Here is a 12075-nt window from a genome sequence, read left to right as displayed (position 1 = left end):
CCATTGGGTCGAACACATTTATACATTTGTTGCCATCATTGTTTTCAAAACATTTTGTTTCTACTTGAGCCCTTGGCATCAACTCTTCACTTTTCCCCCTCCTTCCCCAACCCCCAACCCCACATGAACCCTTGATAATTGATAAATTACTAGTATTTTGTCATATCTTACTCTGTCTAATGTCTCCCTTCACCCACTTTTTTGTTGTCTGTTCCCTGGGGAGGAGATTATATGTAGGTCATTGTGATCGGTTCCCCTTTTCGCCCCTACCTTCCCCTTCCCCTCCGGGTATGGCTACTCTCATTATTGGTCCTGAGGGGTTAATCTGTCCTGGATTCCCTGTGTTTCCAGTTCTTATCTGTACCAGTGTACATCCTCTGGTCTAGCTGGATTTGTAAGGTAGACATGGGATCATGATAGTGGGGGTGGGGTGGGGAGAATCATTAAAGAACTGGAGGGAAGTTGTATGTTTCATCATTGCCATATTGCACCCTGACTGATTCATCTCCTCTCCATGACACCTCTGTAAGGGGATGCCCAGTTGCCTGAAGATGGGCTTTGAGTCTTCACTCCATATTTCCCCTCATTCACAATGATATGATTTTTTGTTCTTTGATACCTGATACCTGATCCCATGGACACCTCATGATCACAATACAGCATACTGGCATGAAGCAGGAAGTCTGTAACTCTTTATAGGAATAGAAAGTCCATTTTCCCCCCAGGGAGTGGTTGGTGGGCTTGAACCACTGATCTTGAGGTTTGTAACCCAACGGGTAACCCACTATGCCACTAGGGTTATTTGGGTTTATTTTCTTATGCTCATTCCTTTTTGGTATGTTTGAAAATTCCCATATATAAGTTAAAATAACAGTTGTTAGTCACCGAGTAAGGAAAGAGAGAAGCAAGTTCCGATGTCAGTCATCTGAAACTTTTAAAGCAGCAATGTTAAAAATCTGGATACAAATTTGAGGGATTAAGCAAAAGCCCCGATGATGAGGCTGGCTGATGAGCAACAGTCTGAAATATTTTCAGATCAAAGCTGTCGCTCTGGGCGGTGACTTGAGTGTAGCCAGTAAGAGGATCCTGAAGTTGAAAGCTTGGGCAATTTCACGAGAATCTCAACCAAAAAGTTTGAAAAGAAGCCAATACCCCAGGGCACGTAATGAGCTATTGCTACTAACACCACCGAGCTTTCAGGCGGTGCACAGGCTGCTCTTTGGTGATGGCAAAGCTTGTCTCCCAGGTGTAGAGACTGCTGGCAGAGAGCGCCAAAGAGCTATTTGTGGGAATGTTCTAGCTCCCTTTCCCATTATTTTCAGTTTTTCTCATGATCAAATTCTTCACCCTTTTAACACTTTTGGCCTGATTATGTCTTCATCCTAGCTTCATAGTTTCTCTTCTGAGTGAAATCAAGATGACAGCTACAGCTACTTTCTTCTAAACGGGGCGTTTATAGATCTTTCGGGGCAACTCAAAATGAATAAGTAAGAGAACCATCTGTCTAGCTGGACTTTATCTCCAATGCTTTCCTGCAGGGGAACCCCACTATGAACAGTTCCATTTCCTTGTGTGTTTGAGATTAGTGGTGCTTGCCTTGACCAGAGCTACGGATCCTTTTCACATGATGCAGGAGATTCAAGTTTTCTGCCGTCGTTTTCAGCAGTTTGTCAATCTCGCTAGCAGAAAGTTATGGACAAGCCAGGGAAACCTACAGTGCTCAAACATTATGAATGCTTTGGCCTGTTGGAGATGTAACAAGTTTCCTGTGAAATTCTTCATGTCTTTTCACTTACTGTTCAAAGTGCACTGATAAATGAATTAGAAAGATAAACCATTAAACCATGTTGCCTTGGCTTGATATAATGGAAATCTTGGTTTAGTGTTAATTTATGAAAGAGATACATATGTAAATATTTATGAAAACACACTTTACATTGGAAAGTCCCAGAATATCCTGGTCTCCAAGCAGTAGTGTGCTCTCTCCATATAGATATTTCTTATAGGTTCACTCCAGTCTTTTAAGTTCAGGCCTCAGTTCTAAGGTCCACCATTACAGAGAGAAGGCAGAAGGTTAGCCTTCTATTTTTAGCAATATGGCTCTAAGACATATTGTAAGCACACAGCAGTATGTTCTATTATGACTCAGTTGTGCTTTAGGTCTCTTGGGTTGTGCAAATATTTAACATGCCTGGTTGCTTACCAAAAGGCTGGAGGTCCAGTCAGAGATGCCTCAGAAGAAATGCCTGGCAATCTCTTCCGAACACTCACCTGTGCACAGTTCAACACTGATACACTGATACGCAAAATTGATTCCATCACAATGACTTTTGCTCTTTCGGTTTTTGTCTGTTTGTTTGCCATCCCCTTCCCACACCTCCCGTTTCTGGTGCACAGTGCAATGATAAGAAGAATCGTTTCTAGCAATTTCATTTTATTATACATAACCCAGAGTATTTTGTGTATGGAAGCTATTTAGGATTTCTGCCAAATCTACACAGCTAAGACTAATGCAAAAACACTCTCCAAATTCTGTGGATAAACTGAGCATATTTACACTCTTCCTGACCATGTCCAGGAAGTAAAGGGGCATTTTTCTATAAAAATAGGTCTTACTCTTATTGTGATTCTAAATTATAGAGACAGCAGTCACACCCAGAAGATTCGGGGGAATTGCACTATTTGTGCACAAAAACTGCTCAGTATGAAGGGCTAGTCTTTTCCATCATAAAAACACTTTATGTGATTGGCAAATCAGAAAGCGGTCAATCAGTAGACACTTATAGAGATGTTTTTCATCTCCAGTAACAGCAGGATGCTAACAAGAGAGTTAAGAAGACGAAAAGGAAAAAAAAATACATTGATTTGTTGACAGAGGCCTAGCAGCTGTCACGGTAAAACATGGTTCTCTTGCACTTAATCAATGTCAGTCTCCAGCCTAATCGTTTCGTAGCCCAGATGAGAAGCAATCAAGAGGAACACCTTCATAAGCATGACGCTTGCTAGATGGCGTTCAATGAAGTGTGTCCTTAAGCTTAGGCACTCAAAATGTGATGCATGACCCGAAGCTAATCAGAAACGCTTAACCCTTTGAAAGGAGGGCGCAATTACCTCCCTGTTTCTCTCTCTCTCTTTTTTCCTCTTAGAAATTACATTCGTATTCTGTCTATAATTTTAAAGATTCCATGTGTCTGTTGTGATGTGCAATTCTTTTTCTTGCTGGATAAGTTGAAGCATCATCAAGCGCAGTTCCCATCTTCAAGTGTGGGGTGCTATTACAAATGCATCTCATTTCTCAGAAAGACAACACAGGAACAGGGACTAAGCTCACTACTGATTTTCCCAGGTTTCTTTCTGTGCAAATATTTACCTCATCAAGGTACCTTTATTATTATTGCACTGGCCCAGGCATAATAGCTTGAGAGGCTGGTACCCCTACAAGTCAAGGCCTGCTTAAGAACACCAATCGTGTTTCTTGCAGAATAGGATTTAATTTCCTGTGAGTTGGCTTCTTCAACTGACTCCCGAGAAAGATGCTCTGGAGAAGCACCACCAGGGGCCGACTCATTCAAATGGAGAAAAATGCTGAGGAACCCACTCTGCCTCACAGCTTGGAAGAGAGGGGACCAACACACTCCTTTCCACACCATTACTTCGGCTTCATACAGAGAAGCCGAACCAGGGCTTATCGTTCTTTCTAGTTCTCATGGATCGGATGCATAAGTGGTGTGGTGCACTGGTGTGGGAGTGGGCTGTGGACCATCTGGGGAAAGGGACCAAACCAAACAAACCCTCTGCTTTGCCTCACTTAATGTTAAGTATCAAAGGCAGGAAAATGTGTTTTCTGTATTTTCATACTTTTTCACTTGATTTGTTCTCAGAAATAATCTCTGTGGTAAAGGCATGAGTGTGTGCTAATGTCTCTGTGTGTGTGTGTGTGTGTGTGTGTGAGAGAGATAGGGAGAGTGAAAAAGAGACAGAAATGGGAGGTATTAAAAAGTCTTGGTTGCTTTTGTGAGGCGAGATAAACTAAACACAAAACAACGACAACAATAAAAAGCAGTTTGATAGATATTAAGAAATTAAAAAAAACCTTCTAAATAGTAAATTATACTTGAAATTGTTAGGACATGTATTTAACCAACAAAAGACAAGAAATTAAAGCAAGCTTTCATCTCTAAGTCACCTCATGCATGCACAGGCTCACTGCTAATATGAGGCATTCCTGGTTGAATCAGAAATGTTTTTTCTTCCAGGTAGGAAGATGCAACTTCTGTGTGAGCACCCCCCATTTTTTCAGTGGAGGCATATGTTGTGATGCTGGAAAGACTTCAGCAGAGCTGAAGAAAGTCCTGGTCACCAACTTCCAAATATCAGGCAATGAAAACCCTATAAATGACAATGATTTGGTTCAATCTGCGAAGTCACCATGAATTACAATGGCACGTGTCAGGATGTTGGATACCTAGTTTCTCGGTGGGTAGTTATGTCACTATAATTCAATCCCTATAACTAAGGAGAGTTCAGTGATCTCTCCCACACCTGAATTATCAGACATCTCAAATCTTTATTGAAACCTTTTCCACACTGTCAAAACTTAAGGCCAGTAGACAAAAATCATACTTTATCTTGCTTGTCAAAAAAAAAAGATTTGAAAAAATGGAGCCATGTTTATGTATGTGGTCATTACTACACAAAAGGAAATAAATGCACGACTGTCACTGTGAGGTAATACTTGTACTAATTTTTAGGCATCAAGTGGTAGATTGTAGACAACAGAAAGGTGTTTCGTAACCACTTTTACAAATTCAAAATACATATCAAGCCATTTGTATTTTTCTCAATTTACCTGCTGTTGTCTTTTCTTCTTGGTTTTGCTGCTATTGCTGTTTTCATATATAAAAACAGTACTTTACGGATTTTCGTAGATTTGCTTATAACCTCTGTCTCTCTAGCCCATTTTTACTTCATAAATTCTTAAGTTATTCATCAGAGAATATTCTTCTCCAACAAATGTGCTTAGGAGCATGGTTATGGAGTTTGTGTAGAGAAAATGTTCTGATAAATTCTTAATGTTCTTTCTCCATCCCAGGATTTTGGCCAACTTCTACTTAAAGAATATTCAAATCCAAGTTAGAGCTAAGGGGAGCCAGGTGTAGCACTCTGACAATGGGGATTTTTCAGGCCCTCCTTACTATTTGAGTGTTTACTTCAACCTGCATGCCAACCTTATCCATCCAAACTACGCGAACATTTCCTTACTAGCATCTGCATATTTATTTTAACCTAAATGTGCATTTAATGCTTGTGCTTTTGTTTTGCTTATCTTGAAGCTCAGATTCTGGCTTCTAAAGTCTTTGTGGAGCATCTTTCTTTGCCTTTGTCAATATTATGTATCCTTAGCCAATCAAAGGTGAAATGCTTCTTATTGATAAGCAGGACCTGGTATAACCATGTATTTCACTGATAGCCAGTGAAATGCTGCGAGGAAGACTAGGGCTTGAATTTGATAAAGATAAGCTATTTACACCTTCTAAGCACAGATTCTAGGAGAAAGACAAGTCTTTCCATACCTATAAACAGTTACAGTTTCAGACCCCAGAAGGAGTGCTACTCCATCCTGTATGGTTGCTACGTGGGAGTCAGGATCAACCACAGGGCAGTGTTTGGTTTGATTTTTATTGAAGCACATATTCACAAGCTTTATTCCTAACAAGGCGATCTATCAGACTTGCTAAGCCATGGCAACTCCTGCTGTATAAATTAAGGGAAGAGAATGCTGAATAAAATGTGAACCACATAACCATATGCATATTTTGTTGATAATATGCACCCTGAGGGTGCAGTGGTTAAATGATCTGCTCTAGTTTGAAAGATTGGCTACTAGACCATTTGCAATGTGGGAAAAAGATGTGACAATGAGCTTCCATAAAGATTTATAGTCTTAGAAATCTTAACGCTTAGAACTCCAGGGCAGTTCTGCTATGTCCCATAAAGTAGCTATAAGTCAGAAATAACGATGTCAGTGGGCTTAATTTTGATGCTGTCATAAAATATTTTAAGTAAACTCAAAAATGTAGTTAATATTAAAATAACAGACACCTATTTCCTAGATGAAATAACAGTACAATTTCAATAGATAATATATATTTAGGAAATATATATGAACTACTTAAAATAATTGTCATCGGTAAACTTCAACAAAGAGCAAAAATGTGTTAGAAAAAAATTATGCTACAAAGGCTGAATATTTTGGAACTAGAACACTCAACCTTTCTTCCAAAGTATCCTAGATTGAGTCCAACCTCCAATGTTTGGTTAGCAGTATTTAACAGCATTCCCTGAATATCTATACCCAACTCTTCTCTTTCCAAGATTTCTGCCCAGTAAAATGTGTAATATTTTCTTATATATACTTATTAATATTTTACCTTGAATACCCTTTTATGTATTGTTTGGTCTATGTACTGGTTGACTGAAATCTAAGTTTTCCACTGACCCATAGACCTTTGAAGCTTCTTTGCTAGAGGTATCTCAATGTAAGAGAAAGGAGATGGACACTTTATCTTTGCTAGTCCTGGCTATGCAGTTAATCTGCATTACTTAACACTAGGTAGGCATCAGTGCTTTGAAATCAAGGTTCCCCAAGGATGATGTGATGGTAAAATTGAATTAATTCAGCTAGATAAAGTTTCTCAAAGAGATGTCCCCAAAACATGTTAGATGTTCATACATGCCAAATTGTCTTTCTTTCTTTTTTCTTTCTTTGCATACAGAGAAAGGGGTGGAGAGATGGAAGAAGGGAGACAGGGGAAAAAAGTGAGAGTGAAGAGAAGTACTCTAAAAATATTGCTTAGAGTCAGTACAGTAGTGAGTTACACATTAGGCTGCTAACAACAATGTCAGCAGTTCAAGCCACTAGTCACTCCTTGGGAAAAAGACAGGGCTTTCTACTCCTATAAAGTGTGAAAGTCTCAAAAGCCCCCGGGGGCAGTTCTACCCTGTCCTCCTGGGTCATTCTGAGTTGGAATAGATTCAATAGCAGTGAGCCTGCTCCTTTTAGTAGAAAAATCATGACCTCTTACAGATTTCTGCATTCTGTCTAGAAAGTTTACTTGTAATGTAAGCATAGGAAACAACCACTTGCAACAGTTTCTTCCGAATGGGGCTTAGATATGATTACCAGGACTAATGCCTGCCACAAGTCTCAGCAATTATAATACATTAAGGTGATGGACTCCTTCGTGTGACTCATTTCTAAATGAGACTGCAATCCAGAAAGGGAAATACATGTGTCGAGTTCAATTGATGAACAAATATGAAACTTCTGCAGTTGATACATTGCTAGGCTCTGACAGGTTGTAAAATAAAATATATTGATTATATATCTTTCTAGTTGATATACAACCCCACCCCTCAAAAAAATAATAAAAAGTGGACACAGCAACCTCTGATTTACAAAGTCTAATTTGTTCACCCATAAAATAGGGTTTCCCCAGTGATTGACTGCCCAAGTATCATGCTGAAAATTCTCCTTACATAGTAATTACATCTACCTGCTCCGAGTTCTTTTACAGGAAGGCAAAGAAAATGGCTCCCAAATGTTTCCAATTGACAGCAATTTTGAGGTACTGTGGTATTTAGTTGTTTTTATGGTAATTTAAGGATCAAGAGTGAAGGGTTGGAGGTTAGCCTGTCAATCAGGCGCAGCTTGATGACCTCATTTGGAGGCGCTAAGGAGATAAACAGCTCGCTGAAGGCAGGCCACAGGCTCACTTCCTGGGAGACATTGCAGCTGTCAATACACATGGAACTATGCTATAACCTTGAACTGGAGGATCCCCATGGAGACCCCTGCCTGCGCTGAGATTCTTACACCACCACTGAATCCACAAACTTCCTGCCCACTGACCTGTGATTTTTCTGTGTCTTTGCATGTGTTTCGTGAGTCTGAATAGGACTTTATACATTGGTATTGGGCATATGGGCTAATATCGCACTTATGGACTTGATCTGGACTGGGCTGAGCTGTTTTATCAATATCCACTTACTCTTGTATATAAAGCTCTTTCCTATGCACATATGCATGTCTATAAATTGTTTCTCTGGTCTACCCAGACTAACACAGATACCCACAGAGGAAAACATGTGGCATGGACAGGCATGGTGAGACAGTGACGGGAAGACCCACAGAGCTAGTAGAGAAAGCATAGTTCCCAAGCGAATGGAGGAAATTATATGAAACCAGGTTTACCAAATATTTTCCCAAGTACCTTATTAAAAGGAAGCCCTATAGGATTTTAGTTACTTAGTCACCTCTCTGTGCAAACCATTTGAAAAGTGATTGTGGCTGTTATTTGACCATTAAAAATCACGAGTCATCATATTTCAACAATACCATATGTTCAGGAATGATAAATGAACAGGGGTTGGTATAGGGGTTATGAGAAGCAATGCAAACGGGGCAGAAGTAGCTCAGCTCTGGATGCGAACATTATCCACTAGGGGGCATTGTTTCCGAAAATCTTCACCTGGAGTTTTAGTTAGTTCTCCTTCCTTCACTCGTCACTTACACTTCTAGGTGGCCTTCCCTGTGTTGAGGTAGTGAAGATAAAATTAATTGGAAAGTAATAAGAACTTTCTGATATTTCTGTTTCATTTTAAGCATGTTGCATTTTACTCTATTGTGTAAGGCTCAGTTCTTAGTGCAAAGTTATATTTTATATAAATGTGAAACTTTCTTTTTTAAAAAACCCATTTCATTAGGGGCTTGTACAACTCATCACAATCCATCCATCCATCCATGTGTCAAGCCCATTTGTACATTTGTTGCCATCATCATTCTCAAAACACTTACTTACTTGAGCCCTTGGTATCAGCTTCTCATTTTCCCTCCTCCATTCACACTACCCCTCCCTTGCACACCCTTGACAATTTATAAATTATTATTTTGTTATATCTTACACCATCCGAAGTTTCCCTTCACCCACTTCTCCGCTGTCCGTCCCCAAGGGAGGAGGTTGTATGTAGATCCTTGTAATCGGTTCCTCTTTTCTCCCTCACCTTCCCTCCACCCTCCAGGTATTGCCACTCTCACCACTGGTCCTGAGGGGTTCATCTGTCCTGGATTCCCTGTGTTTCCAGATCCTATCTGTATCAGTGTATATCCTCCAGTCCAGCTGGATTTGTAAGGTAGAATTGGGATCATGATAGTAGGGGTGGAGGAAAGCATTTGAGAGCTAGAAGAAAATTATATGGTTCATCATTCCTACGCTGCACCCTGACTGGCTCGTCTCCTCCCCATAGCCCTTCTGCAAGGAGATGTCCAATTTCCTACAGATGGGCCCTAGGTCCCTACTCCACGCTCCCACTCATTCACAACACTATGATTTTTTTTCAGTGTTTGATGCCTGATACCTGATCCCTTTGACGCCTTGTCATCTCACAGGCTGGTGTGCTTCTTCCAATGCGGGCCTTGTTGTTTCTCAGTTAGATGGCCCCTTGTTTACCTTCTAGCCTCTAGGACCCCAGATTTTATATCTTTGACAGCCATGCAGTATCAGCGTTGTTCACCACATTTGCTTACGTACCCACGTTGTCCTCAGTGATCGAGTCAGGACAGGCTGGTGTGCTTCTTCCATGTAAGTTTTGTTTTTTCTCAGCTAGGTGGCCACTTGTTTATCTTCAGGAACTTAAGACCCCAGATGCTATGTCTTTTGATAGCCAGGCACCATCAGCTTACTTCACCACATTTGCTTATGTACCCACTTTGTCTTCAGCGAACATGTCAGGTTAGGCTGGTATGCTTCATCCATGTGGGTTTTGTTGTTTCTCGGCCAAATGGCCACCTGTTTATCTTTAAACCTTTAAGACCCCAGATGCTATATCTTTTGATAGCTGGGTAGCATCAGCTTTATTCACCACATTTGCTTATGTACCCGCTTTGTCCTGAGTGATCGAGTCAGGGCAGGCTGGTGTGCTTCTTCCATGGGGGTATTGTTGTTTCTCAGCTAGATGGCCACTTGTTTATCTTCACACCTTTAAGACCTCAGATTCAGTATCTTTTGACAGCTGGGCACCATCAACTTTCTTCACCACATTTGCTTATGCACCTGCTTTGTCTTCAGCAACAGTTCCAGGAAGGTGAGCATCTCAGACTGCCAATTTGTTAGAACTAAGTGTGAAACTCTTTCACACTTACCTCTGAATAAAGTTGGTGGTTCAAGCCCACCAGCTTCACTTTGATAGAAAGATGAGCCTATCTTCCCCCATAAATATCTACAGCCTTGAAAACTCTATATAGGTTTCTATGGATTGGAATCAACTGAGTGGCAGTTTTATTTTATATTTTATTATATGGCTGTTATTCACATTAGGTAGCTGAAATTCATGTCAAAAATTAAGAAAACCATTTTCCACCAAGTCACACAGTTTTAAATTAGTCAAATATGCAATCAAGATGCATTGGTAATTATTGGTGATTGAAAATTTGAAAGTTGGAAACAAAGACAAAATTGGCTATTAGAAACTATAGCCTCACTGATAGAAATCACATGAAAAAATTTTGCAAAAATACAACTGATTCTTTGCAAATACCACTTTCAATTATATAAATAACAACTATACACATGAATCTCACCAGATGGAACACATAGGAATCATTTCAACTATGTCTGTGAAAATATATGGTGGAGCAGCTCACCATCTCAAGGCTTTAAGAAAAGCCAGGGGTTAATAATGAAACATACCATAAAGGGCTCATAAATACATCTAAAATAAGCTGAAGGAAATGAAAGTCTACAAAGAAACCAAATATAGTCATAAGTATATCCACTGGGAAGAGCATGTACGAGGACAAGCTCTCAACATTCACACATTAAGATATCTGGGAGACCAAGGCTTCCTTGCAGGACACTTCCTGCTTGTAGGTTGGAGATGCATCTCATTCACATTCTCCTAAGGAAAAGTTATTACCTGCAATGGCCCTCATCATAAAGGTCAACTGCTTGAAGGTTATCTGCCTGACAGGTTGGCAGACATCAAAAGCAATCTGACCATTTTGAGGTTTCAGGGACACCTGACTCAAAACATGATATTTTTAAATACCTCATATTCATGAGCAATCTGGCTGATTAAAAAGGAATAAAGAAGAATTGATGCTATTGACTTATGGTGTTGGTGAAGAACAAATAATCTGCCTTGGAGAAGAATTGCAGGAATTTGATCGTATGTACTTTGGTTACAGTATAATGAGAGACCAGTCATTGTAGAAAGGCATCACACCTGGTAAAATAGAGGGTCAGGGAAAAGGGAAGCCCCCACCCCCAGTGAAATGAATTGACTGTGATTTCAACAATGGGCCAAGCACAGCAAGAATCGCGCCCATGGCCCAGTTCCAGATATCAGCTGTCTTGTTGTACATGGCATTTCCATGAGTCACAACTCTCTAAATGGCGCCTAACAGCACTATTGTACAGTTTTGATTTTTTTAATTCAATTTGTAATTTTCAGTTACCAAATCAGGACTCTCTGAAAGATTTGAGTACACATTTGGGGCATCCAAATCTACTTTTGTGAAATAAAAGTATACTTGTAAATTACTTACTTTATGAGTAGTTAACGATAAGAGATGAATGGGAGCGATTTAAACTTAAAAATAAAACAAAGAATCATTTAGTGCATATTCTGTGGAAAATATAATAAAGTATGTTTCTGGAATGATTTGGACATCTAACTTGAAAAATAATCACAATGTATTTTTTAACATTAAAAAATGTAGAAACAAAATGTATTTCTTTTTATTTTTTGTTTACTTAACAATGTTACTGACATATAATTCATGTACTGTACAATTTCATGATTAGAATATATTTATAAAAGGTGTGCCATTCAAACTCTTCCAGAATATAGAAAAAGACAGCAAACTCCCGAATTCCTTCTATGAAGCTACTATAACTCCGATGTCAAAACTGGGCAAGGATCCCACAAGAATCAATAACTACAGATCAATATCCCTAATGAATATTGATGCAAACATTCTTAACAAAATATTTGCCAATAAAATACAGAAATATA

The sequence above is a fragment of the Tenrec ecaudatus genome, chromosome 5, assembly GCF_050624435.1.
Source record: "Tenrec ecaudatus isolate mTenEca1 chromosome 5, mTenEca1.hap1, whole genome shotgun sequence".
In the NCBI taxonomy this organism is placed as follows: domain Eukaryota; kingdom Metazoa; phylum Chordata; class Mammalia; order Afrosoricida; family Tenrecidae; genus Tenrec; species Tenrec ecaudatus.
Note: the sequence above shows the minus strand (reverse complement) of the source record.